At 40.1% G+C, this 22,969-nt stretch overlaps 2 long non-coding RNA genes across 2 annotated transcripts; one reads left to right on the plus strand and one right to left on the minus strand.

Annotated features, from left to right (window-relative positions):
- Positions 1 to 17,360: 17,360 nt before the first annotated feature.
- On the minus strand, positions 17,361 to 19,763 carry LOC148676375 (uncharacterized). Its single transcript, XR_015926619.1, has 2 exons — positions 19,156 to 19,763; positions 17,361 to 18,961 (listed from the first exon to the last, which is right to left on the minus strand). It is a non-coding gene; the product is annotated as an uncharacterized LOC148676375 (long non-coding RNA).
- LOC148676376 (uncharacterized) lies at positions 18,911 to 22,144 on the plus strand. The gene is made up of 4 exons (XR_015926618.1): positions 18,911 to 19,017; positions 20,481 to 20,619; positions 20,747 to 20,825; positions 21,499 to 22,144. It is a non-coding gene; the product is annotated as an uncharacterized LOC148676376 (long non-coding RNA).
- The last annotated feature ends 825 nt before the right edge of the window (positions 22,145 to 22,969 follow it).

Below are 22,969 nucleotides of genomic sequence, written 5' to 3' on the forward strand. Positions count from 1 at the left end.
CTACCGCAAGTTACAGGTAAATACCGCGAGTTACCGGTAAATACCGCTAGTTACCGTAAATTCTCCTACAATACGACAAGCAAAATAATAGTATCCGGAATTTCCGCAAGGTGGAGCTAATAAAGCTCAACCTCTCATGTTTGAGCTGTGGCCATCAAAGTCTTTAACGAAGATATTACGAATAGTATTAATAATGAATGACCTTGGACAAGCTGTAAGTGTAAACTCAAAGTATTGCCCTGGTCAACATTCTTTTTTTCATTGACCGTCTTTGTAAAAGTAACACCACATCATTTCGCAATCACGCATTTGTTTCCAATCATGCAAAGTACAGTAATTTTTGAGAATCGATTCACCATGCCTTTCACAAGCTCATAAAAGAGATTGATTTAGGAACATAAACATATTACCGTATGAAAACTGTACTGTATACAGTATGTATATGGATATTTAATGTCTTAACTGTGCCCGTTTAAGAATTGAATATTCATATCTAATTTTACCACTGAAGGGAAATCTTAGTAGCTGAGCATAAAAAGAATAGGAGCATACTGCAACGCGTGTGAAGGCCATAAACGATATTAATTTTGGAACATAAACATACAGTATATGGCTGGTCTCGGTACTTTAAAGAAAACATACACGAAACATGGTTTCATTATGACCAGAATCGGTCTATTTTTAACTTGATTTACAGTATTTGAGAGGTATGTCTTAACACCGATACTACAGTGCGTAAATACTGCTCACGTATATGTTTCTAGGTTAATATTATGCATTTCATACGGTCAAATTACTTTTGAGCAACTAATAAGAAGCGCGAAACGGTATGCCCAGGGCGTTTTAGTTTCGTTTTGTGCTGGGACTCTGCTTTAACAATGTCGCCGTGGATTGATTAGAGATATCAAGTACATACAAGTCATTTTTTGAATGTTGTAGTTCGTCTTGTAAAAATGTTACGAGTACATCATCTATCAACAATTACACAGGTTCTGTTTCCATATTGCGAATTTTGGTTACGTAATATTATTTTCTAGATTTCACGTTGTGAATATATGATTTGGGCAAACAGAGCCGCAAAGAAGTACATTATGGGTTGTTGTTTGTTTTTTTTTGCAGTTTTATCTAGAACAAGCGATGCTTAAACCTTTGTCTGATTCTTGTGAAACTATCCACACGACAGTTACAGTACCTAGGAGTTGACTTCAGTGATGTCACTGATGGGATGTTTCTAAAAATCCATCATCTGTAAAACGTCTTCTCTAGTTGTCCTGCATATGTATTCGCTAATGAAGCTGTGTGTTCTGAGCCTGGATCTCTACATTTCGGTATGAACCAGCTTAGAGGGCTAAAGACAGCTTGTGTTTAAATTGAGTGTAAGGTAATTTATGCTTCTAAAGTCATGGTCAGCATTTATTATTGTAATGTGCTGTAAACTTGTTCTGTGCCTAGTCACATTATTTTATAGCGTTTTTATAGCGTTACCAAATCTGGTGGCGCTGTGTGTTAGTTTCCTGACTCCCATGTCACATGGTCTGTGATTGAATCCCATGGAACTATGACTTTATTTTTTAACAAACATTTCTTGAAACGTTTCCCTTGGTCAGTGATTAAATAAAACCTCACTCGCACCAAACAAATTTATATTTCTAAATATCACAACATGATCGAATTTAAGTCTTTTAAAGAACAATGAATAGTCACCTATGCGTTACAAAATATACATTTATATTGATTTGAATTGCGTTTTGATTTAAATCGTAAACGTGTGTTTAAATATATGTGTTTAAAGGCGATATACTATATAAAAGCGCTGATTGCTATGGAGTGTGTTCCGCCGGGGATTCAAAAAATTTATTTTAAATAAGCTGATAAATCTTAGACTAACTGTATTCTAGCCTGTATTACAACAGAACATTGGACAATGCAATGTAAATTGCAAAAATGCACTTGGAATCTGTCCAAGCCCTCCTACAAAAATTATTTAAACTGCGACACTGATCATTCATCTCTAAATAAACTTTATTTTATATAGCGTTTTAAGCGAATAGGTAATTAGATTACTCATAAACCTAATCGCTTTTTCTACATAAACACAGCGTGATTGCTCTCTGAAAATGCTTTTCCTTTATATTTAGGCTCAGATTTCAACTATAGATCGTATTATTATAAACTTTCTTGGAAAAATGTATTTTATGTAAACCATGTTTGCTATTAATTCATTTAGGGCTAAAATACGTTCATTGTCTTCCAATCGAGTCGAGTTGACATTGGAAGCTTGCCACTCCCGGACTGTTACACCAACGCATTAGCATGTTAAAGCGATTCCATTGAGGAGCCCAGCTACCAGTTAACACTGTACTTCCTACTTTGAAAATACCTGTGAAACCGGTTTAATTCGTCACAGCCAGCACTCCGGCAGAGAGGGAGTTGTACTCGTAAAGTAGAAGCAGGCGAGATTTCCAGCGAAAGACACCCCCTCCCCCCTCAAAAACCCAGTAAGCAGTAATGCTTTATGTTGAAAATTGAGGTGGATTTTGAGGATGATAAAGAGGATAAACTGGGATAGGAGGAGGGTTTGGTTTTGCATAAGGGGCGGGATTATGATAATTGGAGGAATTTGTGAGAGTATAATGGTTTGATATATTTGATTTTGTATTGTGGTCGTTATCTATGTTTTTGGATGGTATTATGTTTATATGGTTGTTTTTGTTGGTTGGTTGTTATTATGGTTATTAATAATACGATCTATGAGCAATCTAATTACTTATTCGTTTAAAACGCTATATAAAATAAAGTTTATTATTAATTTGCTAGACAGAGCAGTGAACATTATTATGCATAAGACAAAGATAACGAAATCTGTGTACGCTGTAAGGTTTTTACTTCTTAAACTTTTAAAATACACGCTTCGAATAGAAAGAAATCCTCTTCCTGGTACAGTACTGCATGTATAGCAAACCAGCACGTCTTTTTTCTCCAATCAGAGGGGTGTCAGATGGTGTCAGCCAATCACCATTCTGAAGCCCTACCATAAACTCTGGTATGGGGAGACCCCAGAATTCTGTCCCATAGTTTAGACAGATGATAGATACTTTTATAGATCCCGTGAGGGAAATAAAGTAAATCATTTTCATTTTAGGAAATTATTAAACGCTCGGTTAAAAGCAAAGGAGATTGTCTGTTATAGTGGACATAAAAACAAGAGTTCGCTGGCATTATTTCCTAGAAGTCACAGACCGGCGCCAGACCGGTAAAATGCCTGATGAACTAGGGATTGGACAGTTTCCAAGTGCTTGTACAATCGATGGAAATGTTCAAATAAATGTGCAAAAGAAATAAAAAAAATAATCATTTATTTCTTTATCATATTGGCTAGCTAATGTCCTCTCTTTGCTAGTTAGTGGCTGTGTTTCTGCATTGGGTAGCAACGGGTGACTGTTCTCAGGCGGAAGATGTAAACAGCTTAATTTTCGTGTTAAATAATTTTTTTAAATTAAAATTCATTCTATACAGCAATCACATATTTGGGTACCGTTTCATAAAACTTTCATGCTTAAAATGTTTAGGGAGAAATGGAAGACTGGTGTGTATTTTTTCTTTAAACTATCAAGACCAGCCATACACAGTACAGTTTATGTACATACAGTAATGTTTATGTTCCTAAATTAATATCGATTATGACCTTCAGATGCGTTATGCTCCTCTTCTTTTTATGCTCAGCTACTAAAATTTCCCTTTAGTGGTAAAATTCCATATAAATATTCAAAACTAAGTGGATTAAAATGTGCACAGTAAAGACATTAAATGATTAAATCTTTTCACTACCAACCAATGCACCACGAGTGCCCCTGTCGGTCATTTTGGCCAGCCAATCACTTACCGCGGTGCCCTCCGGTGCCCTGCGGGTAGGTTACTGTACCGCGGGTTTTTATCGCGCATTTTGAATGGCTGCATCTGTAGGTGAGCATGAGGAATTTGACAGGAAGCCAGTGCAAGGACTACAGGATAGGAGTAATGTGATCACTTGCAACTTACCTGGTCAGGATTCTGGCTGCTGAATTTAGTAAGTAGATTTAGATACCCCAGCGAATAGAGCATTACAGTAGTCAATTCGAGAGAACACAAATGTGTTGATCAGCTTTTCAGCCACAGTTAGTGATAGCAAAGGGCGTAGTCTTGCGATATTTCTAGGTGAAAAAAATATGTTTCAACAATATGATTCACATGTGGGTTGAATGTTAAGCCAGAATCGAATATCACCCCAAAGTTTTTCAATTTAGACTGAAACTCAAGTACAGAACCATCTATAGATAGGGTTACAAGATTGGCTTTACGAAGTTGATGGGGGGTGCCAAGAAGCATGACTTCAGTCTTGTCACAGTTAAGACTTGAGTCATCCAGGTTTTTATGTCAGAGATGCAATTAGATAGAATAGAGACAGCCACATCAGTATCAGGTTTGGTATGGATGAATATTTGAGTATCATCAGCGTAAAAATGAAATCTGAGGCTTTGTCATCTTAAAAGCTGACCAAGTGGAAACATGTAAATGCTGAAGAGCAAGGGGCCCAGTATTGAGCCCTGAGGAACACCAGACTTAACAAGACCAATTTCAGACCTACTGTATACCCATTAAGAGAGACAAAGTGACAGCGATCAGTGAGGTAAGACTTGAACCATTTGAGAGCAGTGTCAGAAACCCCAAACACAGTCTCAAGACGAGAAAGTAAGATGTCATGGTGAACAGTGTCAAAAGCAGCACTGAGATCAAGAAGGATGAGTATAGAAAAAGAACCAGAATCTAAAGCTATTAGAAGATCATTGGTGAATTCGATCAGGGCAGTTTCTGTGCTGTGAAGTTGATGGAAGCCAGATTGGAGGGGTTCGAAAAGGTTGTGTGTCATGAGGTGATTATGTAACTGAAGTATGACAGCACGTTCTAGAATTTTAGCAAAAAAGGGTAAGTTGGAGATGGGGTGGAAATTGTTAAGATTGTCGAGAGCCATGTTAGGCTTTTTTGTCACGGGGGTAATGGCAGCTGTTCCGAGGACCGTTGGTACAATGCCAGTGCTCAAGGATTAATTTATTATATTGAGGACAATTGGACAGAGAGAAGAGAAACAGGACTGAAATAAAATGGTGGGAATGGGATCTAAAAGATATGTGGTGGGTTACATGTGTTTAACTAGTTTATTGAGGGATGCTGAGCCAAGAAGATAGAAGCTGGAGAGAAGGGAACCAGAAAAGTTGGATAAGGAGAGAGGAGGTATGGAAATGATATGCGTAGTGGAAAGAATGTGATGCTCAATATTGTTGTTCTTGGAGCTAAAGAAATCTAAGAATGTGTTGCAAAGTTGCAATTAGGCAGGTAATGTGGTTGGGCAGTTTGACTTTAACAAGCTGTTGATGGTGGAGAAAAGACGTCTGGGGTCGTTATGGTGATTTTCAATGATGTGAGAGAAGTAGGTCGATCTAGCAGACTCTATTGTAACCTTATATTCAGACAAGTAATCTCTCCAAGCCTGATAATGTACATTTAGGCCAGAAAGACACCACCTACACTCAGGTTTGCGGGAGGCTGCCTTCATAGATCACAGATGGTCATTGTACCAGCAGGCAGGGTGAGAGAAGGAGATGGTTCGAGTTTTTAAAGGAACAAAGGTGTCAAGGGTAGATAAAACAGCACTGTCAAGTAACTGTATTTTGTCCTCTAGAGGGTCAGAGGTAGAGAAACAAGATAAGGAGGACAGAACAGAATTTGCAAACCTTGGGTGATCCATTGATCCCCAGTTAAGGAAATTTACAGAGTATGAGGGGGAAGTGTTAGAAACAGGTAATTCCAGATGGAAAAGAATAGCTAAGTGGTCAGAGAGGCCTAGATCAAAGGAAGAGCAGTAGGAGACAAAAGAGTCATTGGCAATAATTTAATCTAGGGTGTGACCTTTGTTATGTGTAGGGGTACAAACAAATTGAGTAAGATCAAAACATCCCAATAGAGAAAGGAAGTCTTTAGCCAGACTGGAAGACCTTGAGTCAATGTGTATATTAAGCCCCTTAGAATAAGGATCATTTTAAACTTAAGACATAAAAAGGAGAGTAAATCAGCAAACTCACCTAAGAAGGCTTTCCTGGGTTTGGGTGGACTATAAACTGTGGCAGTGATAGTAGACTGGGAGATAGAGACATTTAAAACAAGGCACTCAAAAGAAGAGGGAGGAGGTATCGTGATGGGACTTAAATTGTAAAAAAGGTTGTAAATAACAATGATGCCCCCACCTCTGCCTGAGAGATGCAGAAGGTCAAACAAACCATACCCAGGAGGGACTAGTTGGTTAAACAGCAGTCCATCGTTTTGTCTGTGCCAGGTTTCGGTTAAGCACAGAAGGTACAGTTTGTTTTCTTTGATAAAGTCAAAAAGAAGAACCTTGTTGTTTATGGAGTGGGTATTGAGTAGCGCTGATCTGGTTAGTCACAGAGAAGAAGGGGGAAGCGGAGTGTGCTCCAGGTGCAGTAGTAAGAGAAGATTTTTGAGGTTGGCACCAGTACAGGATGGACTTACAGTTGTGCGCTGAAAGACAGTGATAGAGACTCCACTGCCATATGAATTAAAGAAACGGCGTCCTGTGCTGCGATGGATGTAGCGACTCAGTAGTAAAATCTCAGTAATCGAATGTGTCTTTTAACAGATAGTAGTTTTGTTTTAGTTGAAAAAGTTGCAGTGTGGTGTACCTCGAGAGACATGATCGATGAATCCAAGAAGACGGTGCAACAAGACGGGAAAGTAACCAGAGTAAGGCAGGAGCAGGTGGTGAAAGTCTTCAGTTGAGCAATTTCACAATGCAAGTAGAAGTCGCATTTGTAAATTGCAACGTGGAGCAGATAACGTGAAGCGGATAAAAATAAATAATTAGAAACCAGTGTTGCAGAGAAGAAATAGAAAAAAAATGGGTAGATAAAAAATGAAAAACTGGTGAAAGGAGCGGCACCCAAATGCACCAGCGTTCCCTCTTGACCAGAACCGGAAACACCAAAACTCTGTCTGACAATAAAATAATATGTACACTGTATTCATATTTCTGATAATTTTATAAATCCAAGTATATCAATATACTAAAATAATATTAATAATAAGATAATAACATGTATGAACATGCAGTCCAACAATCTCCAGTATGCTCTGAAAGAGTAATGGAATTTAAAAGATGCCCTTGAACAGAGATCACAATTAAGCTTTTTACCTGTATACAGCATTAAGTTTTAAATACAAATTTTAATGACACTACACTATATATAAAACATGGGATGTGCTAGGTTCTTAATCTGGCCGTTGTTGTGGTCCACTTCTGTCAATTGAACAAATAAATTAAACTTTTAATTTGGCGGTGCTTCCACTTGAAACAGCCTTGAACCAGTTTGTGACCATATTAGGCTTTTCAGAAATTTTAATCATAAGTCTACCAGTGATCACAAAATGACTTAACAAGGTTTATGTGTTCAGTTTTACCGTTTACTGTGCAGTATATTACAACAAACAAATAACCTCCTTACTTTTTGTAATTTAAACTTCAGAAACACATATAGACTATGTTATACTGAAATTTCCCAAACCCAACAACATATATTAACCGTTAGAAAACCCTCCCAACATACTATAAAAGAATGCACTAGGTCTCTTAAACCAAAAGAAAAAAATCGTCCGTGCACCTGTTGAGGGGAGAAATTATGAATTCCCAAAACTTATTTCACAATTTTTTAAAAAAATATTTGTTATAAAATATATTAAAAATGTTAATGCTGGATGATAAAAGTAAAGTCAGTAAAAAAAATAGGCTTGTCTGTGATAAAACAGTAAAATTGAGTCCTTACTAGAAAAAAAAAATCAAGTGGTACGGCATAAATAATATGTATCCTGTTTCCACTGTTCTCAGATGTAAGTCATCTTACATGAGGTTTACTCAAAACCTGTGCTCAGCTGATCCCAGTTTTTTTTTTAGAATGAATGTGGATATCTTGCATGAAGCTCAACCTCTCCAATCCCAATCCAGTATCATCCCTCCTGTTCTTCTCTATTCATGGTAATCTCCCCCCTTTCTTCTCTAGCTGTCCTTTAACACTCCCCTCTAAATTCACGAGCTGATCCATATACTCTGGATTTTACCAGTGTTGCCATGATATCGAGTAGTAGTATAAAGCAACACCTTTCGGCAAACTTTTGACAGGTGCCATGCCCCCCTTTTTCAGCCAATGGGAGTCCCCGGTGGGTGGATGTCCCACCCCCTTGTCATCCAATGGTGTGTTGTTATGGGTGCATGTCCCGCCCCCTCAGGAGCCAATGGTGTGTCATTAAGGGTCGGATGTCCCGCCTTCCCCCTGCTGGTCGGGCCGGAGCCTCAGGGTCCAAAAGCCCCTGCCTCCGCATCCCTCGATTTATAAATAAGTTTATGAAAGCATGTATTGGGTTGGAAGGCGACCATGTCTGCAGAGGGGTTGTGCGCTCTCTATTATAACCCTAGGGAATTGGGGAATTACAGCGCCGTGGGGAGTCTGGTGAGGGCCGCGAGATCCCGGGGTGTGAGCGGCACCAGCCGCGGCCGGGTGGCCGAGTGGTTGTCTGGCCAGGTGGCTTATACGCTGCACGAACCGGTGCACGTACGCTTTAAGAGAAACAGGACGTTGGTGTCTGAAATGGACTGGCAATGGCAGGCCGACTTGGTGGACATGAGAGAACACCAGGAGTTAACGACGGTTTCTGTTACATCTTAACATGTATAGACATGTTGTCTAAATACGCTTGGGCCGTGCCGCTGAAAACCAAGTCTGGAGGGTCAGTGACAGGTGCCTTCCGAAATATACTTCAAGAGGGTCGTACTCCTAAAAAGCTACAAACGGATGAGGGTAAAGATATTCTTAACAGGACCTTCCAAAATTTTCTCAAACATGAGAATATTGAATATTTCGTTATGGCCAGCGATGTGAAGGCTAGCGTGGTCGAGAGGTTTAACAGAACTATTAAAACAAAAATGTGGAGGTACCTGACACACAAAAACAACTTTCGATATATCAACATCCTATCACATCTTATTTACTCTTATAACCATAGTTACCACACGACTATTAAACGAAGCCCGGCTTCTGTTACAGCCGACAACTCCCTGGAGGTGTGGAGAATGGTCTATGGCGAACACTTTAAGAGAAAACCGTTCAAGTTTTCATTTAATGTGGCTGATCTTGTGTGGGTGTCCAAAATAAAGGGAGTGTTTGAGAAGGGATATGAACAGACCTTCACAGATGAAATTTTCATTGTCAAAGAGGGTCTCATTGACCACAGCTCTGAGACCCTATTACAAACTGCAGGACTACGCAGGCTACGACATTAAGGGCTCCTTCTATGCAGAAGAGCTACAGAAGATAAACCCTAATGTTGAGAACGTCTACCGCATCCAAAAGATTTTAGCAGCCAGGGGGCGTGGCAAAAACAAACAGCTTTTGGTAAAGTGGCACGGCTGGAGCAATAAATTCAATAGTTTGGTTAAAGGCTTCTGAGGTCCGAGACATATAAAGGTGGTGAAAAATGAACCCCAATGGCTTCTATGTTACGCTGGCCAGTAATTCATCCTCAAAGATGTTTCCAAAGAACACCAGCATGTGCTTCACAGAGCATCTAGCAAAGGCGATTGACCTGGATGGGAGCTGGGAAGTGGGCCTGGTCGAGCTACACTATCCGCATATGCTAAACACATTGATGAAGACGAAGTTTTTCTGTTCGTCAGCGAAGAGCTCAAGACTATATGGACATGTACCCTACCTAGAGGGTACTACAGCAACATCGAGCAGCTCTTGCTTGAAATGAAACGTGCTGCGGAAAAATCAGAGTCAACGACTGTAAGTACAGCCCCATTAGCCGGTCGGCAAGGATTGTTGGTGATAACCGGTTTGTTATACATGTGCATAACCGTCTGGCGAGGATGTTGGGTGTCAAATCGGGTGTTGGAAGTGTAAAATCACCCCTCCCCATCGATATGACTGGCGGATTTAACACCATGTATATATACACAGATATCATAAAACACCAGTTAATAGGCGACGTCTACGCACCGCTTTTGCGCTGTGTGCCCTTCAGAGGAGTGGATGGTGAATTCTTTACAGTATTGTACGACAAGCCCCATTATGAGCATCAACCATTTTACCAACATCACTATTGAAAAAAAGACGGATCAAAATGAGCACGTGTCATTGGTATTTGGTAAGGTCATCGTCAAGCTACATTTCAAACCAGTGAAAGTGACAAACATCTAAAAGGTTGATGGTCATCAAGAGCTACGGGGATCCTTCTTTGTATACACAGTACTACAAACAACAGGCTGATTACCAGGATTTTCTGGGCTACCAGTTCAGTACGGCGCTGGTATAGGGGGTATTTTCAGCGCACTATTTAGAAAAGCCGTGCCTTTTCTGAAACGAGTGTTTGAAATAGCTAATTTTTCGACTCCTACGGAATTTCACCCGAAGCCGTTTTCTTTCCCAAGAACTTTATTGATTTCTTAAACAGAAATGCTAATTCCATATTTTACAACAACAGACAATTGCAAGATTCTTTTGCAGGGACCTGTGTAGCGGCAATGCTTGTTAATAAGACAGAATTAAGCATTGGTGTGCTTTCCTAAATGAGGCCCCATCTCACCCTCCATCTCTGTGGTGCAGCCACAGAGAAAGTATTCATGCAGGCTGATTTAAGATGTTTTCTTTTGATAAGGGACAGCTCCCAGACGGGGATGGACTTAGCTCAGCCTGGCTATCATGATCAATGGTCATCCATTGGTGCCTATCTGTCTAGGGAGTGCCGAATGGACATCTGGACTGCATTCCTAAGTGTCAAGAGTAAGTGACTCATATCTCAACTTGATCAACCAATCAGGGACTGGCAGGGCGTGGTAATACCACGTGGGTCTGCAATGCCCGCCAAACTCTCAACCAATCAGCACACATCTGTGTCTTGGTCAAAAAGGGAGCGCAAGCTCAGATCGGGGCTCTCCTTGGCCATTTTCGCGCATCCTCAGAGACAATCGCGTGACAACTGCTGTTGTCTGCAAAGGGACTTGGACTTTGTTCTAAGCGCGAGGCTGAGGATCCCGTACGTACTCAGAATTCTACCAACGTGAATGCTCCACTTGATCAACGGCAGCCTACAGTTGGACCCTCATTGACAACCTGAATAGCTTATTCAGAAGCAGCGCTGGACCGGGAACGAACCAGCTTCTTCCCGGGCAAAAGAGTGACTTGTGAGGACTCGCGGTCACACTCTGTGCATAGAGACTTTCTACTAGCCAGCCAGACTGCTGGTAGATCCCCTCGGAGCAACGACTGCCCTGCACGCCACAGTCAGATTCCTCCGCCCATCCTACTCTGTGCTGCACCTCAACTGGTTGGCCGGTAGCCAGAGGACCCCGGGACAATGCCCATTGGACAACCGCTGGAACAGAGGCTGCAACAGAGCCTGTCAGCTGGTTTGGTGTTCGTGCCGGGAAATTCCAAATCCATACACAGTGGATAAGTAAACCCCATGTTCTACATTGCATCTCGAGAATTAAATTGTATCTCAACACAAGTTGTTATCAATTTAATTCATGAGTAATGTATTTACTTCCGAGTTTAGAGTAACAGTGGGTAATAACACTGATTAGCGATTTGGTAACCGAACGATATATATTGACATATATTTTCTGTTGTGTATCTCTTTGTGTTTGCATCTCTTCGAGATTATATACCTTGTATACTGATAACCCTCACAGTAAGGTCTGCCGCTCGTATCCAGGCAGACTAGTATATGTTTGGTGCACAATTTATATTAATAAATGTATCTCGTGTATTGAACCCGTGTGTGTGCGTTGTTAGTTGTTCTGACGATTGATTTTCTAAAAGCCCCAACGAACAACCTCGTGATTACTGCTACAATTAATAATTGTCTCAGTAAACCCATCAAACCTCTACACCTGTGACCTACACTGTGTCTTTTTTCTATACTATAGATGTAAAGGCTTATCTTTTAGAAACATTTTAGAACTTTATTCTACAGATGCAATTCAGAATGATCGCATGGTTGAAATGTTTCTGAAAAACCGCCGACGTATAAGACGGAGACCCCTGTACCCTTTTAAGCCATTTGAAAATACGAATGTTCAATTATGCTGGTGCTTACGCCAATTTAAAACATGCCATAAATGTTAATCGTCAATCTAAAATAAAAATGAAATTGAACCATTTCATTGTCTGTGTTGTTATTATTTAAAAAAAGAACACAAAATACGAATTAAAATCAATACAATATTTTCATTATACATTCGTGGTTATATAAGGTTATATTGCTCATGCTTTTTTTAATACACGTTACATCCAAGCAATTTTATGACAAACATTTTTAACGTAACTATATTGAGCATGCTTTTTAATATACATTTCAAGTCAAGTCTGAGGTACAAAGTACATTTTTTCATCATGCTCCATTATTGACGTTGTAGAAGCCCCATATTCAATGGTACTGCAATACTCAAAAGGGTCCCGATAAAACCGCAGGACTGGTTCACTAAGAGCCTCTTTCTTTTAAGAGAAAGACCCTTTCGACTCAAAGTATTTATACGCTTACGCTTTCTCTTCAGGGCTCCAAACTGCTTAGCAGATAACAGTACGTTCCTTTTCAAGGTATTCAAGGCGATTTCAGCTATGGCCTGTACAAGATCATTTGAAGCCCCACAGGGAATAGCTTTCCGCTGATTGGGGCGGCTTTTACCAGAAAATGTAAGAGAGCCAGGTTTCTCCGAACGCGTGAAGACATGTTGATGGTCTGAACGTGTTTTTTCGACTGAGTCTATGGTTGCGAGATCACCGACTTTTAGGTTTTTTAAATACATAAGCAGTGGGTACATCTGGGGGGGAAAGACCTGTTCGCAAGCGATAGTCATCTGGGGTGTCGGCATTTAAATCCACCAACAAGTAACTGAAAGTTTTTTTAGTAGCATCATTGAACGCTTCCAAAAAAAATTTGGCTTTACCAGGGTACATCTGCCGGGACAGGGTTGTAATCTGTAGTTTATCTCTAGGGTATTTAACGCTATGGTTCTACTTTTCTGGCCTTGACAAAACACATTTTGGATGATATACATGATGCTAAGGTTTCTGTGGTGTACGTATTGTAAAAGCTTTTTCTATCTCATTATTTTCACACGCAGACTCCATCAAATCATCAACTATAATCAAATGTACTCTATCAGGTGGCAGTAGCTGGTCGTCCGAAAACGATGTCGGTAGCCCTTCTATAAACTGAATGTATGGAAATTTCACAAGCAACTCAGCGTATAGAAGTTGCCAGCAGCTGTAACACCAGACTATGTTTTCGGGTTTACCAGTCATAACGGTATCGCTATTCTCCAAGAGTTGTTTTATAAAATAACTTTTACCGCAATTCGTGGGTCAAGACAAACTGCATGAAAAAGTGTGTTTTAACCTGACATCCATCATGTTAATATCCGTAGGGCAATGATGTCAAAGTTTCTTGCTGTACCCGCTTGTCGTACACCACCTTCTGGGTTTTCTTTAAGGTCCGGGTCTCAATGCGCCAATCCTTTTTAACACGCACGATCATCGGCTGTTTTATAGAAATGTGTTTAAATTCCCGGCACTCACCATAAGGGTTAACGCCATAGTCAAAAACCAAGTCCCGCAGACTCTCAAAGTTAACTTTTTCGCAATTGTTCACATTGAGCGTAATACCTTTCACTCAAACAGGCTTTCCCACAAGACAGCTTGTACCCATACGACTTGGGCCCTGTTGATCCAAACTCGGTGATGTGTTGTCCAGCATCGATTCCACTGGTCAGCTCACCCGAATAGTCACTCAGTTCCGGATTCCACTCACCCCCCCGGCTCACAAAGATAACGGAATCTGTGTCGTGGTACAGACAGCGGCCTTGCAAAGCATTTAGCGCTGTCTGTACCATGAGCGGGCATAGGCTGTTGTAAAGCTAGCGATGAAAATGTTAGTGTTTGAATGGCCTGTATAGTGGTCTTTAGTGTGTTTCCATGTAACACAGGCTGTGTTTTCATCGATAAACTCACAGGCTGACACCTCATGATAAGGCGCAAATAAGTACCTGAACAATTCATCGGGGTTTCTCACAATGGTGGTCTGTGGTAAATTGTCTCTTTGCCCATACTTGCCCCACAAAATGTTCAAGGCAATTTTTGAAAGCTGCCTTTTGGCCGGATTCTTTTTAAGGTTGCCGGGGTCCAGGCAGACACCCTCTTTTTCATATTATTTGCTGATATATCTTTGTTGTTTCGCGACATCCGTACACCACTCTGGAAACCCCGAAGCTTCCTGTTTCCCTTTCAGATGCAGCTTGATGTAGTCGGAAAAAAAGATCATGTGAGGACTTTTCGAAATGCCAAATTTCGTAAATTTTACCCACTCTATACCCCAGGCCGTCTATAATTCCGGAGTCCACCAGATACCAGTTAAAGCGCGATCTTCATCACTGTGCTCGCAGGGAGTGGTCTGTTTTGTTTCAGCACACATACGATACAGTGTGAAAAACAGTTTTTTGTCAATTTTGGTTGGTAGAACTGGAAAGTACAAACATTTGGGTGGGTAAACATTCATCTTCGCTTAATTGAAATACCGTTTTAAATCTCCAAGGTTATTATAAATTATTCGGGGGTGACCCAGTGGGTGTTTTTTAGTTTTGTTCACAAACGGATACAGACTGGTGAAATCATAGTAATGAATTTTTTCACCGGGTTGTGAGATGTAATGCAAACAAATAGCATTTGTTCTCCCGCCAAAAAGCGAATCGTGTGGCTGCAGAGGCTCTGGTAACTGCGCAACTGCTAGAAATTTACCCAAGTCTCCATTTTCAACAAGCATGTCTCTGAACTCGTGCTCCCACAAAATATGCATGTTAAAACCTCTCATTTTGAGAAAATTAATTTTCACCGTCCTCTTTCTGTACAACTAACCAAAAGTAGTGTTTGTCAGTGGGTTAAAATCGTTTTCACAATAAGAAACGCTACAAAAAAACCCCGAAAAAAGCAACCGTTGCTGTCTGCACTCCGTCAATTACAGCATAACTATCCAGATAATATGGTCCAACCTTGAACTCACCGGGTATGGATAACACGTGTTGGATTTTAACGTGCTCGGTGTGTTCGATGTACATAAGCCACTGAATGCTGGGTGTAGAAAATCGTTTTTGCTGGCGGTGGTAACTGTCATGGGTTAGCAACGCTATTGTCTCTTCCTGTAAAAACATAAGTCTGAACATGGCCATGCAGACACTAGCGATGGTCACAAACTGAAAGGGGTCGATGCATACAACGTAGGCAGCCCCCGACTCAGTCACCCACGCCTGTCTGGTCATATTCTTGACCTCGTCCCGAAACTGGACACAGCCTTCTCTTAGAATTGCCACATCCAGCTGGCAGTAGCGTTTCAACTCTCTAAGTTAAACAGTTCACTTGAATTCTTCATACCATACCAAAAACTCGGCTTTCTCACTCGGCAGCATGTAGTTAACGCAGTAAAGTTCTGGCGGCGGCATCAGGCCTACATAATTTTGGTTTTCTGAAGTGTTCATCAAGTGTGGAAAATAACCCTTAGCCCCGGGGAACCCCATGGCAGATGGCAGTTTGCTTAATTTCATAGGGAGAAAGTTTAGAGAATCGATAAATCTGATGTTCAGAGCTTTTACGGTCGTACACATTATCTTACCTCCCTGATTAATTAGTTCAACGTCCATCTTTTCATCTAACAACTGTCTGATTACTAGGTAATTGTCATAACCCTTGCCATTGTGCGATATGAAAGTATGGTTTTTGAAACGACTATTGACAAATTTACACACAAAATCCTTTAGACAAGTTTCACCATAAAATTCCCAGCTTCGTTTATTGTTAATATGAAGGGCGTGGATGTAATTTGTTACGGGTGTCCCTGTTTCTTGCATGCATTCAAAGTCGAAAAAAATGTACTTGTTTGAAATTTTTGGTTTGTCCAAAGGCTGTATGTAGCACATGTGTCAGGGGTGTCGATCACGTTGTTACAACGCGAGCACAGTTTCTCTTGACATTTGTGACTTGCGAGGTTATAAACCCCACATTTCTCACAAAAGGCCCTGCGCTCACATTTACTAACACCTGTCGCCACATTCTGAAAGTGTCTCACCAAACACTGAGAGCTCTGACAAAAGACCTTACAGGCCGGGCAATTCTGAATTTCTGCATCAATTTCGCATCACTGGGGGTCTAAACAGGTTTTACAAGCTTTAACACAGGCATGTGCGTTCCGGTGACTATATGCCGCATGACAGTTAGTGCAAAAATGCGCCACCCTCACAAAAGCTTTAATATTTAAAACCCCGTAAAAATGCTCTTCATGCAGTAGAACAAAAAGTATTTTAGAATTTGGCGGTGTGGGACCCGTTGTAAAATATTTCCAATCACTCTGGTTGTGGTACAAAATTTTAATGACCACCTTTAAATATTTTTCAAAAGCTGTAATGTCTGACAAACTAATTTTCAGATTCTCTGGAAAACCCAACTCTTTGTGCATTCGTTTAGCACCCTGTAACATTTCATCATCAGTACAACCTTCATTTAGCAATCCCTACACTCACCCGGCGAAACACAGATTAACCCCTGCGTAATGTAAATCGATAAGGTGCGCTTTTTTCTGCTCAATTACACTGCTGTACAGAACGGATTTAAATCTTCTGCGGGCACCCCCCTGCATATTCCTAACTATCGTCACCACTAATCGGAGGCTGTCATCGGTGAGAACTTCTGTGTGGCTCTGTAAGAGGTCTGAGATGTGGTTTAAAAAATCGGCAGCATTTAATTCTCCGGGCCGTCTTCTGTGTGAGAACAAGGGTTTGTTAAAACCACCCAAAGTCAAACGCAGCTGTACAAAATCATTCACCCCTATGTTTGGAGAAAGTTCATCCAATATTCTCTGGACTGCACCATGCATAGCATCTATAGCCTGCATTACGAGGCTATTCTGTCAAGATTAACAAAACAAAATTCTTCATAGTGCTCGGTTGGTCTAAAATTATTATAAGACCGGTTATAATTACATATACGCTCCAGGAAAACTAAGGGGTCTCTATTCGCACCGACACCGTAACTAACCTGACTCACATCGTTCATCACAACCGGTTCTCGGTTTTCAAAGTTACCGCCATCCTGTTCTGCTACAGCACCACGGCCCGCTAAGTTATTTTCCACCAATGCATTCTCATTGTTTGGTTCGGGCTGCCCTTGGGAAATCTGATGCCTCTCTCTGAATCTTTTATGTCTCAACAAACATGCTTTTTCCAGTTTAATTCTTTTATTAACGTACAAACGCTTGATGTTGGCAAGAGGTCGGTCTTTTAAACACTTTTTAGACCGCATGCTTAGTCATTTATCCCTGGGGATCTTCGCCAATGAACCATGAAATAGCATTATCAGGTTATGAAATCCAAAATTTAGAGTGGCATCCTCTTTAGAAATTATGTATAAGAGGCTAGCAGCATAGACCTGGATCGGTTTTGGAAACACGGAATGTACACTTGCTAAAGCAGCCTTTAGATTCTCTAAATCCCATTTTTTATCCACCTCATTAGTGCTCACCGTTGATAGTAACTGTGCAATATATCGCACTGAGTCTCACACATCACCAAACACCAAATCTCTAATTGCGTTATTATTTCTCTCCAAAGGCTTGACACATTTGGTTTTGGTCGGCATATTAACGGCGGTCTTCGACGCTGTAACCACCTTAGTGTCCGACGTTTCCTCCACATTTTTTTCACTGCTCGTCGATACAGCTGCTGTGTGAATAAAAATAAAAGACTTCTTAATACTAATACTTAATATTTAGTAATACTTAATACTAACCCTAACCCTAACCCTAACCCTATCTCAAAATCAGAAAACTACACTAAGATAAAAATAAAAATAAAAGACTTTTCAACACGCCAGTCAATGCAATCTAAACGATCAAAATCAGAAAACTACGTTAATTAGGATAAAAATGCCACACATATGGCGCTTCCTTACACAAAGGGTTGTGAGAGAATTGAACAAGCACCCGGCCATGTTGATGTTGTTACACTGGTTTCCTTTAAGACAGTGATGGCGCTACTGGGTCATGCGATTAGGTTAACTGTATATAGACACATGCCGCAGACCCGTCATTTTTAACTTTAAATACGAAGTCTTAAAGGCTAAGCAGTTTTAAAAATAAGACTTTTTAACACCCAAAACGTAAAACTATGAGAACTAGGATCTTTCAATGAATTAACATCCTAACAAAAGAAGTAACTTTGCAGGAAGTGGTTTATACCACATCTTGACCACGCTTAAATTATATTAACTTTTGTTTGTTGATTTGAGACGTTTTGAGTTCGCTGTTTCAGTTAACCGTCTTAGCGGTGCGTCATAGTTTATTTTTTGAAGGTTCGAGTTCTACAGGGAGAGGGAAAATACCATTAGTGAAAGAACTCTCCCACATTACCAAAAATAGAAAACGGTCTGGATTCTTATTAGTTATAGATACTTTTAAATGTGTATCTTAAAAGAATGTTTTATAACTCAGCACAGACAATTCTTAACAAATACCGACCTCTTCTCCTAGGCGATCTGGTAATATGCTCCTCACCCTCTGGTATAACGTGAACATCTGCCTGTGTCTCCACAAAGTTTTGAGGGGGTATTGTAAAGCACAAATGAGGTTTTTTAAACGTGTAGCTCATTCCCTCCCCAGTGTTTGTGAAACAGACACACGCGTTTATTGATGTGGAGAAAGTACCCATGTGTCTTTAAGACGGACATGGCCGTAAAGCGTTATTCAAAACATTGTCGTAATTACTCACCAGCGTTGCCGGGTGCCGTAACTGGTCTTTTTACAGCTGTTGTTTTCCTTGTATCTAATGGAAAAGAATGGTCATACACAGTCACTGTCACATTACGGAACAACTCCCTGGTAATTCCATTATAATAATTCAACATTGCATAATATACAAATATTATACAACGTTTTGCATCTTTAGCTAACAACACATCAACATGAGACATGCACAGTGACGCTGTAATTTTCTCACAATAAGCTAGATATACATACCTGTGTAATGCTGGAAATCCTTGTCTTCGTCTATCAAATAGAGTAGTGTTAAGTCTGTAAATAAGATGTCTTCAGACTGTTGAATTTGATCAGTGCGGTCCATTATCTTCTTACAAGTTAGTCAATAACGACTGGACACCTGCCAGAAGTTCAGCGGCCACAATACGTGTTATTATACACGTTGGTGCGGAACATCCCCCTGACACCCCTGATACACATCCTCTTCTAAGAAACACATGTTTTTGTAGGATAAACATTTCTCACCCCCCCACATCCTTTAATCTTAGGTATCATGGGGTGTGCCAGCGTTGGGTTGTAGAAATTATTTTAAGAAACATTTTTAGAAAGCGTTTTAGAAAAGACCGTTATAATGTTAGAATCTATATTATTTTAAGTCATACAGCTGTGTCTGTCTAAATTTCATAGCTGTTAAAACGCTGCGAAAATGGTTTTATTTTTCGCAATGCCGAGTTAGGAACATTTACATTTTGCGATTATAAATTAGAAAACTTTACATTGTTATAATCCTAAAATGTATATACAAAACAACATTTAAAACAAAAGAAAAACTATAACTCCTATATCTGACCATTTATTGTTACTGTTAATTGTGCCCTCTTAAAATTTAAAACTTTTATGAACTTTCACTATGAGATCAATTTTAGCCCCCTGCTGACTGACAACATACCTCCTCCGGACTCCGGATGTCAAATTGACCAGCTGTGTTTAACAGATAAATGCATACATTGTCTCTAGATCCCAGAGCCTTTATCGGTCGTGACACCGACCCCCCTCACGACTCCCAAAGATCTCTATTAAATTATTTTAAAACTTTAAGACCAAGCCACATGTGTTAAAAAAATTATTTTCTGCACAAACACATCATTTGTTGCATGTTAATACTTTTAAAGTTTAAAGACTTTTACGTGCACATTGTGTGGAAATTCATTTCAAACTTCTGAAAAGCTGTTCGGAAATGTGACCAGGCCGTAAAAATATAAAGAACAACACCACATCGTTTGAGTCAATCTTTTGAAAAGTTGTCGGAAATGTGTCATTAAAAATAAGCTAAATGTGTCTTATTTAATTATTTTAAAACTTTAAGACCAATCCACTCGTGTTAAAAGCTTTCTACTAAAAAAAATATTTTCTGTGCAAACACATCATTTGTTGCATGTTAATACTTTTAAAGTTTAAAGACTTAAAAAACTTCTAAGCGGTTAAGTGAATATTTTTCAATCTCGATAAAACACATGCAGCTTTGGGGGGTGGAGAGTATCAGATGTAACACCACAAACAATTGAAAAATGTCTTGTGTTATGTAGGCGTGGTTATGGCGTGGGGGCTTGACGGGGGCTCAGCTTGTCCCTTGAGCTGTCAGACACCCCACCGGTGTTGATAGCTACGAAGATGGCTTCTTTGTGTGGAGAAACATCGGGTTCCATTGCTCTACAAAGTGAAGAGGTAGGCTGCTAAAATATTTTTTTCTGATCGTGGAATTGTTGTTTCAATCGGCGCTCAGCGTATGTCATTTTAATGCTTGGACTTCTTTTTAACAAAACCCGACCCCGCCTTCTGCGACGTGTGACAGAGGCTGTCGTGTGATTTCGGATGTGGAACCTGGTATTGAAGAACCACCAGGGAGTGGTGTTGAAACACCGCTACAAATGGTAAATATTAAGCTACTGGGGGGGAAAGAAAAAAGAACTATATTTTAGGTACAAAGCGTTTCTATTTATTTTATTAAGCCTTCCTTTTCTTTTTTCCTTTAATAGAATAACGAAGAGGTCGACGCATCTACACTACCAATGCGTATCTATGCTTGTGTGTTCGTCAAAATGTTAATAATGCTGATACACAACCAGGTTATGGCCCAGGTTGTGAAGGCTGTAGTTTGTTGCATCTTCAAACACTGTTTAAAGGGGGTTCCAGTTGATGAATGTCTGGCCTGTTTGATTGACCACCCCGGGGTCACACATGCCTGGCTGTCGGTTACATAAATGTGATATTTGCCGCGTTAGAAATGTATAAGTCTCTCAGTTTAGCCCAAATTTTTTCGGCTGTTCTGTACATGGCCAGGTATCTGGGTTCATACACCATTACAAAAAACACTGAGCGGAGCATAAAACACTTGCTGAAAAAAATTATTGACGACCGCTCACCATAATAGCATGTATGTAGGTCCATACTTGACCAGCTAGATGAAAAATTAGTAGAATAGTAGACGTGACTTTTGATGCATTGCAAAAGAAACATTATTCTTATTTTCACAGACGCCAAAAAAGTACTATGTAAAATGTGAAATACACGCCATGTGAATGGAGCTTTCACTCTGTTTTACAGACCCGGGTGTGCCATCGTCCGAAGAATGAAGAATTTTGAATATATATGTCTGAATTCTTACAAAGAGTGCTTTACACACTTCTCACTACAAAGCTTGATATGAAAAACAAAGAGTCGAATGCTAATGTCCTTAAATTTGTTAAAGAGATAGATGTGTATGTCAAGAACATGAGTGAAATTATTGCAGATCCGATGTTTTCAGATCAGAAACAGAAGCCTGGGGGATTCTGCAGTGTGTATTCCAAAATACAGCGTGTTTTGCACAGAACCTGTGGTAACACCATCCCACTGATTACTCAGGCAAATTTTTTTCCTCTGCTAGATAGAATCGCCCAGTGCAGTTCGCATGGTTTTAGACATGGGGAGCGGAAGGGGATTATGAATGCTTTTTCAGATGCCTCAAAGTTTCTCAGCAATGTTGGGGTGGTGGTTACGTGTACCGAACTAATTTTCCGCACCAACATTTAATTGTTGATTGCAAACAGGAGCCGGTAACGCGTGTGTACTGAGATGTTCCTGTGTTTGAAACACCCAATGTTGAAATAAAGTGGTTCACATTTCACATGCTTGCAAACAGGAGACTGTAATTTGCGTGAAAAGTGTGTACTGTGATGTTTCTGTGTTCGAAAACCTACTGCTGAAATAAAGTGGTTCATATTTCACAGGCTATATGTCCTGGGAGTTCTTTCCGTGAGACTTTACACAGTCAGTGTGTGTGTGCTTACAACCCATGATGTTTTTTGAGACTCGCTGTCAGGGTCAACCACACTGTCACCCGACCCTGGCTACAACCGCTCACACCCCGGGATCTCGCGCCCCTCACCAGACTCCCCACGCCGCCGTAACTCCCTGATTCCCTAGATTCCCTAGAAGGACTGGATAAAGATATAAGATATAAAGATATATAAGAGATATAAGAGGGATAAGATGATATAAGAGATCTGTTGTTTATCCTGTCTGATGTCTCTAAGCTCCACTAGAACTGGAGACTATATATTTTTAAATATCACGACATGTTTGAATCTAAGTCATTTTTTAATAACAATGAATAGTCACCGTCTTTCCCTCTGAATCGCTCCAGTAGCAGGAACCTGTATCGTGTGGGGATCCCTTTAGATCTCCCTTCAGATTTAAAAGGTTATTAATAATATCTTCAGTGTCGCATCTTCCCAGTTTAGCTGATCTTTTGCTGCCTACGCATGCTTACACAGCTCCCTGGGTAAACTATTATACTTGACTGAGAAAGCTTTAGAGAACTTAACATTTTTATTATCAACAAATTGTAAATATGATTTTTCACTTGAGTGTATGGAGGAGTGTCAGCTGTCAATGAAGTGCAATGAAATACAACATTGTTGTTGTTATTGTTGTTTTTATCCTGTAAAGCGCTTTGAGAAGCCACCTTTAAAGGCTCTATATACAATAAAATTACAGTATGTACACAATAGAGTGAAAAGCAATTACAGCATCG

Source organism: Lepisosteus platostomus, chromosome 2 (genome assembly GCF_059453375.1).
Source record: "Lepisosteus platostomus isolate fLepPlt1 chromosome 2, fLepPlt1.hap1, whole genome shotgun sequence".
In the NCBI taxonomy this organism is placed as follows: Eukaryota; Metazoa; Chordata; class Actinopteri; order Semionotiformes; family Lepisosteidae; genus Lepisosteus; species Lepisosteus platostomus.